Below are 10,858 nucleotides of genomic sequence, written 5' to 3' on the forward strand. Positions count from 1 at the left end.
GAACAGTAGGTCATATTTACCTCATCAGGTGAAAGTCAGGAAGGATAACTGCGGATCCTTCTAGTACAGGAGTTAATGAGCTTATTTTTTAACTTGCTTTTCACTCCTTTAAATAATGGGTTTAGTCCTGACCCCTAAATTATATTTTCTCAATAGTCCATGTTGGGTTTTTAAAAAATGTATTTGCAGTAATAGATCATGTCAGTACATTCGGAAGGGGTGCAAATGCTTCATTTTCCCTGTGTAAATGTCATCTACCTTAGATTAGATTAGACTCTATGAAGGATATAAATATGTTTTGTCTGATTTCTATAAGATTTTTTCACAAAACTAATTCATTCCTATCTGCTCAAGATAAATATTAAAAGATCACATCTACTCAGATCAGAAAGTACACATACTGTCAGGTTCAACAATACTATTTAGATGACTAAAATTATAATCCTGTTTACCTATCTAAAAATAAATACAAGGATTTTTATTTTTAGAATATCTTTTAAGAGAAAAAATTTTAAGGAAAGGTAGTTTCTCTGTTAAACTACTTTTTTTGCTTAAAAACAGATGAAAGAAACATATCTGTGTAAGGTTTTGTCATTAAATAAGTGACAAATACTTGTAGTGTAATTATGTTGTTAATCATACTACAAGAGAAATAGAATCAGCTAAGTGAAGAGTTTAGGAAGGGAAAGCCGGTCTCATTCTCAGAGAGTGATGCTCTGATTGGGATACTTGCTATAGATCTTTCTCATTCACTTAATTTCTTTCTTTTTTTTTAAATGTTCACTATGCTCAGTTACTTGTTTTAATATTTTATTTATTTATTTTTTAGAGAGGGAAGGGAGGGAGATAGAGAGAGAGAAACATCAATGTGTAGTTGCTGGGGGTTATGGCCTGCAACTCAGGAATGTACCCTGGCTGGGAATCGAACCTGGGACACTTTGGTTCCCAGGCCACGCTCAATCCACTGAGCTACGCCAGCCAGGGCTTCATTCACTTAATTTCTTAATGGAGATCGTGTTACACACTGGCCCTGAGCTACAGCTGATGAAAATCTAACTAGCATTATCTGTGGCATTTATACAACTGCTGCTTTTTCTATAGTAAAAAATCAAAATTATTCACTTTATTTATTTTGGCTTGAAATGATGGTAACAATGGGGAGAAGGGTGACTTAAGAACAAGGTGTTTAAAGGTATTTTTAGTCAAGAGATAAAGATCAATAGTATTCTACCTCTTTTAAAAACTGAAAAAGAAAGAGAGAATTTGATATAATGGCAGAAGAGAGCTCTTCTTTGAAAAAAAGAATGCTCGCCCTGGCTGGTGTGGCTCAATGGATGACCATCAGCCTGTGAACCAAAAGTCACTGGTTCCATTCCCAGTCAGGACACATGCCTGGGTTGTAGGCCAGCTCCCTAGTTGAGGCTGTGTGAGAAGCAACCACACATTGATGTTTCTCTCCCTCTCTTTCTCCCTCTCTTTCCCTTTCTCTAAAAGTAAATAAATAAAATCTTAAAAAGAAAGTAAAGAGAGAGAAAGACATCAATTTGTTGTTCCCCTCATTTATGTATTCAGTGGTTGCTTCCTGAACGTACCCTGACTGGGAACTGGAAACCCCGGTATGGGGATGATGCTCTAACCAACTGAGCTACCCAGCCAGGGCAACTTAAGGGCCTTATATTCTTCTTGAAGTGGTACCATAACACTTGAAGGCAGACTTTGAGAAGTTATGGATGTACAAAATAAACCTTGAAGCAACCACTAAACAACAACAGGAAAAAAAAAAAAAAAGAATGCTCTAGTGAAAAGTTTCTAGGAGAAGAGTTACTTAAATCATGAAACAGGAATGAACTCCTCTCTCCTCCAGCCAAGATAGAACCTATCCCATTAGAGTACGGGTTCTCAACCAGGACACTTGGGAATATGTGCAGGCCTTTTTGATGTTCCCACTGAGCGGACACGGGGAGAGGTCTCCTGGTGCCCTGTGCGTAGAGGAGGACAGGAATGCTGCTGAAGATCCCACAATGCACAAGACACCTTCTCCCCTACTCCCCCCACACACACGCATAATGAGTATCCAGCCCAAAACGTCAATAGCACTAAGGTTGAGAAATTTTTTATGAGAATGATATAGGACTGGGGTAACTAACACTTTCTGAAAAGGGCCAGATAAGCCTTCACAGTCTCCGACACACCATTCGCCTCTGCAGCTGTAGCACAAAAGCAGCCATAGGCCATAATGAATGTCACTGCTCTGCACCAGTAGAAGTTTCTTTACAAACTAGAGGCAGGACCCACTTGGCCCTTTGGCCTTAGTTTGTTGACTCCTGATATTGGAGTCAACAAACTTTTCTCCCTTAAAGATTCCTCTTATTCTTATTTCTGGAATTGGAAAGAATTCCAATGACCAGGCTGACTCTTTGTTAGTAGGAGTCTAACTTGAGGAATCACATCCAATATGACACAAAATCTCTGCATTCTAGCAGGAAAATTAAATTTGTGAATGGCAGTCACAAATATTTTAAAATTTACTCTCTACTTTAAAAGGGAACAATTTTACCATTAAGATTTTATGATACAACTTAAAGGTTAGACAACTTGGTCCCTTCCCAACCACAAAAAAAAAAAAAAAGGCAAATGAACAAACAAGAGTAGATACACACATTAGTTCTCGAAAGCAGAGGTTCTTACTCTATAGGTCATGGTATCAAGGAAAGTCCACAAGTAGATTCAGGGTTAATACATTCAGGGATTTATAAACTTGCTGAAATTGTGTATAAAATACTGTGACTTTGTAGTACAATGTACACGTGCATTCTCATGACATCCTGGGCCTCCTGAAAATTGGAGAGTCATTGCTAAACCACACAAGATAATCAATCAGAGAGCATGTTTTCAAGAGTGGACTAATTCTCAGAGGTTGCCGCATCATAAAAAGCACTGCACAAATAATAGATTCAGTTCTTTGTCTCCACAGACTGAACTGGTTGTTACAGATTACCACATAGTTTCAGATTGACCATGTGAAACTTGGCCTCCGCTTTGTGTTATACTTAATTTGGTCAGATGGCAGAGGCACATTTCTAAATCTAAAGTCTTAGTGCTTATCCTTTTGAACGGCCTTGTTCCAAAAAGAAGGCTTTCAGAAATAAGTGGATAGAATGACATAACATAAATTTTTAAAAGATGAGAAAGAGATGAAGGGGAAACATGCAAGGACACACAATGGGGCTAGTGAAAGAAAGGTTTCCACTACAAACTCCTTCACGTATTATATCAGATAGGTCATTTGATTTCTTGGCGTTTCTATTTCCTAACCTTTAGAGCTGAAGTAGATGGTTTCTACATGACATTTTCCTTATACTCAGGATTTATCAGCGGTATAGTAATCAGTCAACAAACATTTACTAAATCTCCATTGTGAATATAGCATTTCATTAGGTGGTATGGTGAGTCAGAAGAGTTTCGCCTACTGAATCATTAACCTCACTTCCTGTATTAAGTGTGATCTTTTGGGAGGTTCTTCTGTCAACTGGTCCCACAGTAACCAGCTTATGAAATCAGATTTAAGTTATATCCTAACTAAAGAAAGCTCCTATGAGGCTCCTCAGAATGAGGAAGCAAAGAATGGGGGAAAGAGTAATAAATGGGAGAGACAGCAGATACTCTGCCAAAAAAATAAAGAACAATTACTTGCAAACACTGTTTCTTTTAGATATTACAAAACATTAGATTTGGAAAACAATAAAAATAGATCTAAAATGGGAATGAAATTCTGTAAAGCTTCAACACAAGTTATAGGAGTCATCAATATGGGAGAAAACAAACAGCATCCTTTTCCTTGGAGAAAGAATGAGATATCAGACAAGACGAAAGAATGAAGAATTTCTCTTTTAAGACTTAAACTGCCAAACAAAACAGTAGTGATTGTGCCAAAACACATTTTCCAATATTGTATAGCTTTTCATTCAGGTGCTCTATTGAGTTTAAAGCTTCAATCTGATTGGCTGGGAAATCCCTCCATCCACACCATACTAAGTCAGAATCTAAATATTCTGTTTTTCTTCTTTTTGCTTTTGTTCATAAGATTAAATTGCTGATTCATTGTGATGCTTCTGGAGAATATAGGCATCCTTTAACTTATGGAATAGAACTACATCTTAGGGCTGTACAACAGGAGAGTAGAACTGCTCCAAGCAGTGAGCATTTAGCCTCTATTTTTATGGTTGTTACTAGGCAGTCACAAACAAAAATTGATGATGAAAGAATCCAGTTAATCTATCTCATGCAATGTCATTAGTCACTTCCTAGGTTCTGGAGCTCCCTAAAGCAAAGAGAGAATAAAATTTCAAAATATTACATTGCTAGTCAGTTTCATAGATATCAAGTTTGTACAGGCACCTAAATCAGAATCTATTCAAAGTAAGAAGCAGATGTTTGAATTATTCCAACAAAGTAAAATCATCTTCCCTCTCCCATGCTACAAATCCACAGCATTTTCATAAGAGTGAAAACTGTAAAAAGGGATTGGGATTCATCGTTTAGATGATTTATAGTCCCTTCGAGTTTTTCTGCACCGAAGTGGCAGGATCTGAGGATATCACATTATTTCCATAACTATGACAATGTGGCAAGCAGTTCCTCTGTATGTAACACAGAAGTGGGCAGAAACCAGTGCCAGTGAGTTTTACAATCATGAGAATCTCTCCTCTCAGCATTTTATTCTAAATTATTCTTCCAACCCAAATTAAGAACGTGGTGGAGAGAAAATCAATGTGAAAGAATTCATGGAAGCCACAGAAGAGGCCTTCATTTGAGATTCTTTCTCAGCTGACCTTTTTTAATTAATTAATTTATTTATTTATTTATTTTAGCTTTCGTTTTACACACTGCATTCTTCCAAAAGGTAGCTTACAGGCTTTCACACACTTCAGGGCCATTAAGACAAATGATGATAAGATTAAACCCAGTCTGTCTAAATGATATAAATAACAAAAGTGATGGTATTGCTAAAGAGTTGTTTCCCAATACTTCTTAAAGCTTAAATGTTAGTCTCTTTTGTATACACCCTCCTCTGAAAGATCAGAGGAGCCAGAGCTAGTGTTCGTTATTTTTGCACGGACCCAAACTCCCACCATGCTTTGTATCTGAGAGAGCTTCAATAACCAGTAACAATAAGCGGGGGCTTCGCTGCCGTGCAGTCTGCAGGTCCGTGTCGCCGCAGCAGCACGTCAGTGAGGCACTCTCATCTCATACTTAGGGAAATTACCACCCTTGCAAAGAATACAAGGTAAATACTTAATTTTTTAATTTATTAACTTGAGAGAGAGAAAGAGAAACATTGATTTGGTATTTCCCTATTTATGCATTCATTGGTTGATTCTGGTATGTGCCCTGACCACTGATCGAACCTGCAACCTTGGTGTATAGCAGGGGTGTCAAACTCATTTTCACTGGGGGCCACATCAGCCTCATGGTTGTCTTCAAAGGGCCAAATGTAATTTTGTGGCTGTATAAACGTAACTACTCCTTAACTAGGGCAAGGAGCTCAGCGCTGTTGTTGGATAGAAACAAGGTGCTGGGACAGATAAAACAGGTGGAGGGCTGGATTCAGTCCGCGGGCCTTGTGTTTGCCACCTGTGGTGTATAGGAACAACACTCTTAACAGGTGAGCTACTGGTCCAGGGCCAAGATAAATACTTCTTATATTGAATCCCTATTAAAAAAATTAAGAAAAATCTCAACATTGAAAAATAATAACATAAACTAACTTAACTTTTTAAAAATAAAATGTTAGAATGATGCTTCAGTTGAATCTCAAATGTAAATTAATATATAGTAGTTTAGAATTTAAAATTTAATGAGGATACTTTGGAAACTAACTTGCATACTTATCCTAGGATATTATCAAAATAATGTCAATAAATTTGAGTGGCAGAGCAGCTAGAAATAGCATAGATGGAAAGGGAAGAGAACGGGAAAGAAAGGAAAAGAAGGGGAGGAAGGAAAGTTATAAAATAGAATGGATGGGAATGAATGGAATAGAGATAAAATCAAGCACATGTTTCAAGCACAGGTAAATACTGTTCTGGGAACTTTTGATTTCAGTTAACTATTCACACGTGTATTGAATATCAGAGTAAAAAATATTTCTTATATTTCCTACTGTGGTTCATAGTCAAATTTTTGAAAGTCATCATATCAGATCAAAACCCATGACTTGTTTTCTTTAACAGAGAATTGAATTCATGTCACAGTGTCAATTCAGGAATGGTTCTACAAGATTAATGTTTTTAAAATCAAATATTTATCTTCTCAACAAAAATATTACAAAAAACTTAGGTGCTTTGACTTAATCTGACTGTAACAGAAAGGATGTTATATAGGAGAATAAACCTATCACTTGCCTCCTTTACCATCTTTCACTGATTCTCTGTCATTCGCCCTTGTGCCTCTTCCATTTTAACATGCAGATGAATCACCTGGGAATCTTGTCGAAATGCAAATTCGGATTCAGTGACTCTAGGGCAGAGCTTGAGGTTCTGTGCTTCTAACAATCTCTTGGGCGATGCCAATGCTCCTGTTCTGTGGACAGAGGCCAGCAACTCTTTTTGGAAAGAGCCAACTGTAAATATTTGAAGCTGTTAAGCCACATGCAGTTTTCGGCTCTCCTTCTCCTCCTCCACCACCACCTTCTTCTTCTAAAGCAACTTTTTGAACATGTACAAACCTTTCTTAGCTTATTGGCCTTACAGAACAGTGCGCTGAAGTACAGGTTGGACTTTGCTGACACTCATCTAGAGTAGCCCTAGCCAGTAGAAATACAAGGCAAGCCACAACTATGAGGGGGGACCAAAAAAATAAAAAAAGAAAGAACATAATTTATTTATTAAAAAGTGTGTATTTATTCTTACATGTTTAAACTCTGTCACCATTTGATGCAATACATCTATCAAGATGTTTTTTCCACTGCTCAAAACAGTTTTTGAACCCATCAATTTTGATGTCTTTTAGTGCTTCTGCCATTTTTTTCTGTTTCACCTCTTCCACATCAGCAAAACGTTTCCTATGAGAATTTTTTTCATCCGGGGAAACAAAAACCAGTCACTGGGGGCAAGACTGAGTGAATAAGGCAGGGCGGGGCACAGAGGTCATGCCATTTTGGGGGGTCAAACACTGCTGAACATGTAGTGCTGTGGTCTGGGCAGGTGTGCTTGTGAGTCACCCATCATGAAATGGGCAAATGTGTTGAAAGAGTCTTCAAAAAAATTCACTGAAGCCAAACACTATCTCTCCAAACACCTCCAGCCGGGGCACTGATACACATGGGTTCCTAGAACACTCTAGCGGGTTCCTAGAGTGTTGCTAGCGGGTTCTAGGAACACAGGTTCCTAGAACACTTCCCCCTAGCGGGGGAAGCCTGTTCTACAAAGGGCCTGCCCTCGGGAAGATATTTCTGTTTTTTGAGGATCCCCTTCATATAACTTTAAATTTCCAAGTAACCGTGTCTTTTAAAAAGTAAAAAGAAGCAGGTGAAATTAATTTTAATGATGTTTTATTCAACCCAAAATATCCACAATGTTTTTTTCAACAGTAATCAACATAAAAATTATCAGATATTTTGCATTTTTTCAGGCAAAATCTTTACAAGTCAATGTGTATTTTATGTGCAGCTTATTTTAATTTGGAATAATCACATTTCCAGTGCTCAGTAACCACATGGGACTACTGCTGAACAGAGCAGATCTAGAAGAAAAAGCTTAATGCCCTGGTTGGCATAGCTCTGTGGATTGAACGCGGGCTGCGAACCAAAGTGTTGCAGGTTCGATTCCCAGTCAGGGCATATGCCTGGGTTTCAGGCCATGACCCCAACAACCCCACATTGATGTTTCTCTCTCTCTCTCTTTCTCCCTCCCTTCCCTCACTAAAAATAAATAAAAATAAAATCTTAAAAAAAAAAAAGAGTGGTCTTTAAACACACACACACAAAAAGAAAAAGTTTAAAATTCTTTCTTTGGCATATGATGCCCTTTATGTTTTTACCCTGCTCACTATTCTATTGATAGCTTCATGTCCTACCTCTCAACCATACACACTTGACATTCTAGTCATACTATAGTAGTTTTTTTCCTTGAATATGTTGTTCCCTCTTTTTGGAATGCCCTCCTCCTATTTGTCTCCTGCCTAAAAACTTTACTCACCCTTCCCCTATATTGATGCAATTACAAGGAGAATTAAAGCATGAAGAGGACAGTAGACACTTATGAAAAAATTGTATAATGCATGCTACATAAATAAATGCTAATATTATTGCATAGTCCTTATTTTAAAATCAAGAACAGAAAAAGTGGTCAGTTAATTGTTACTTATTTTGTTATTATTAAGATATTACTATCACATTAATATTAGAGTTCTATTTGGAGGGAAAGACTTGTTTTTCTTCCTTTTATGAAACAGAATCTTCCAAAGCATTTAAAATATATTTACTTATTACCACGGCATTTCTAAATATGTTTGGTGTCACTGCTTCTATTTAATAACCATGAAAGCTAAGACTTTCAGGAGGTTAAATGATCTTGCAATAGACTTGAAAAATATACTGAAACAAAAAGTTTTGAAAATAAATAATTCTCAGCTACCTAAGATACTAAAACTGCAGTTACTCAGAAGATGAAGATCAGTCAAGATAACTTCTGAGGTAACAAATGTGGTGTGCTTGAGTCTGATGCACACCTGTGAACAGGAGTTTGCGGCCACCAACCCAGTGCCAAAGGAGGCCCAATCTGGAGTGCAAGGAAAGGAGAGACTTTAATGAGGTGAACAGTTTGTGAACAGGGGAAACAAAGCCTTCAGCGGAAACCAAGTGCACTCCCTCAGAAGAAAAGGAAGACCTGCTTCTATAGAGAAAGTGCCTGCCCCGGCCCCTCATTGGTCCATTTTTATACAAATGAGGAATGTGATTTTGCACAGTTTGATAGGTCCATATAGCACTGTTCTGACTGGTAAGAATTAAATGTCCTGATTGATCATTACCAAGTTGCTCTGATTGGTAGACAAAGATGCGCACAAGGATATAGCTTCATGGCTCCCACTGGATGAGGCATGTTTCAGCCCATTGGTCAAAACATGATTCTAGGGACCCCTTTACATGAGCTGGCTCAGATGGCGGGAATGCCATGCTGGAGCCTTGGCAGCCCAGCCTGTGGCTTTTCTCTGAAACGCAGCATGTGTGAGAGCCCCTCTGTACACAGTGGCTGCGAGACTCTGATTATAAGTTTGGGCTCAGTCAACCACAAGTTCTTTTTGACAGGCATATTCCTTCTTGGGGGCACATTTCAGAGAGTCTGATATTCTGAATTTAATTCCAGTTTTGGTGAGTAAGAAAGTTATGAAAAATCCACACCCCAGTTTCCTCAACCATAAGGAGGATCATAACAATAACACTGCCCTCTCAGGATCACAGAAATAGCAAATGACATAAGTTTTATTATGCAAAATTTCCCTCGAAGATTTTGTTTCTAAGACCTGAGAGCCTTTTTAACAAAGTCAGATCTTTATGCAACAAACTTACCTTGGAGGTTCAGTCTAGAATGGAGAATTGTTCCCAAAATAGGTACAAGGAGGTACATTGTAAGCTCTCATCTGGGACTTATTTTAACTCTTTTTTAATTTTTATTTTTCCATTTATTTTTCATTGAATTTACTGGGATTACATAGTTAATAAAAGTAGATAGGGTACAGTTCTATAATACATTATCTATGTATTGTATTGTGTGTTCACCACCCCAGGTCATATCTCCTTCCATTGCCATTCATTCCCCCTTTACCCTCTCCTGCCTCCCCCACCCTCATTTCCCTCCAGTAATCCTGTGAACTTCGGTTAATATCAATGAGGCTGACCATTGCCTGCACAGTAGCATTTCCAGGGCACTTATAAAGGTACCAGTACCCAACTGATGACACTCTGTCTCTGGGGGTGTGGGCTAGGCACAGATAATTTTTCCAACTCCCCCTCCTCCTCTCAGCCCAGGTGATTCCAACGTGCAGTCAGGTTGAGAATTACTGGGTCTACCAGCCTCGGGTTCTTTATTTGCAAAATACTGTTGATTCTTGAACACCACAATTTCAGGCTGCATGAGGCCACTTATATCCGGATTGTTTTTCTTTATATGCCATAAATGTATTTTCTCTTCCCTATAATTTTCTTAATAACACTTTTTCTCTAGCTTACTGTATAAGAATACAGGATATAATACATATAGCATGTAAAATTTATATTAACTGATTGTTTATGTTATAAGTGAGGCTTCCAGTCAACAGTAAGCTATTAGTAATTTTCTGGGGAGTCAGAAGTTTTATGCATATTTTCAACTGTGTGGGGGTTCATACCCCTAATGCATGCATTGTTTGAGGGTCAACTGTAGAACTAACTCTTTGCTCACAAATTGTTGTAAGGATTAAAGGAAACCATGTGTATAAAGTACCTGGCACATTTTAGAAATTTGATTAAGAATTCTTGCCTATTCTCATGCTCCCTCAGTTAATTCCCTTACTCTCCACTAAGTGCTTCGATACTAGAACTGTCTTCTTCTCAAATAACGCTTTTTCAATAGGTTTATTTATTTGTTGCTTTTGGTTGAAACAGACCAGTAGCTTTTGGCAGTTTCAACCTCAACCCACATGGTGAGTACTGTACATTCCCCCGCCACCTACAGCTGGAGCTCCCCTAAGCAGAGACAGGCTCTTACAAGATGATCCTCCCTCTTCACTAGTGGAGTGACCCTGTGATAGCTCCCAGAAAAATGTCTCCTTAAGAACACAGTAACTTTTAGTATTTCCTGCCTCACAAACTTCTGGAATG

This window comes from Phyllostomus discolor, chromosome 11 (genome assembly GCF_004126475.2).
Source record: "Phyllostomus discolor isolate MPI-MPIP mPhyDis1 chromosome 11, mPhyDis1.pri.v3, whole genome shotgun sequence".
NCBI lineage: Eukaryota > Metazoa > Chordata > Mammalia > Chiroptera > Phyllostomidae > Phyllostomus > Phyllostomus discolor.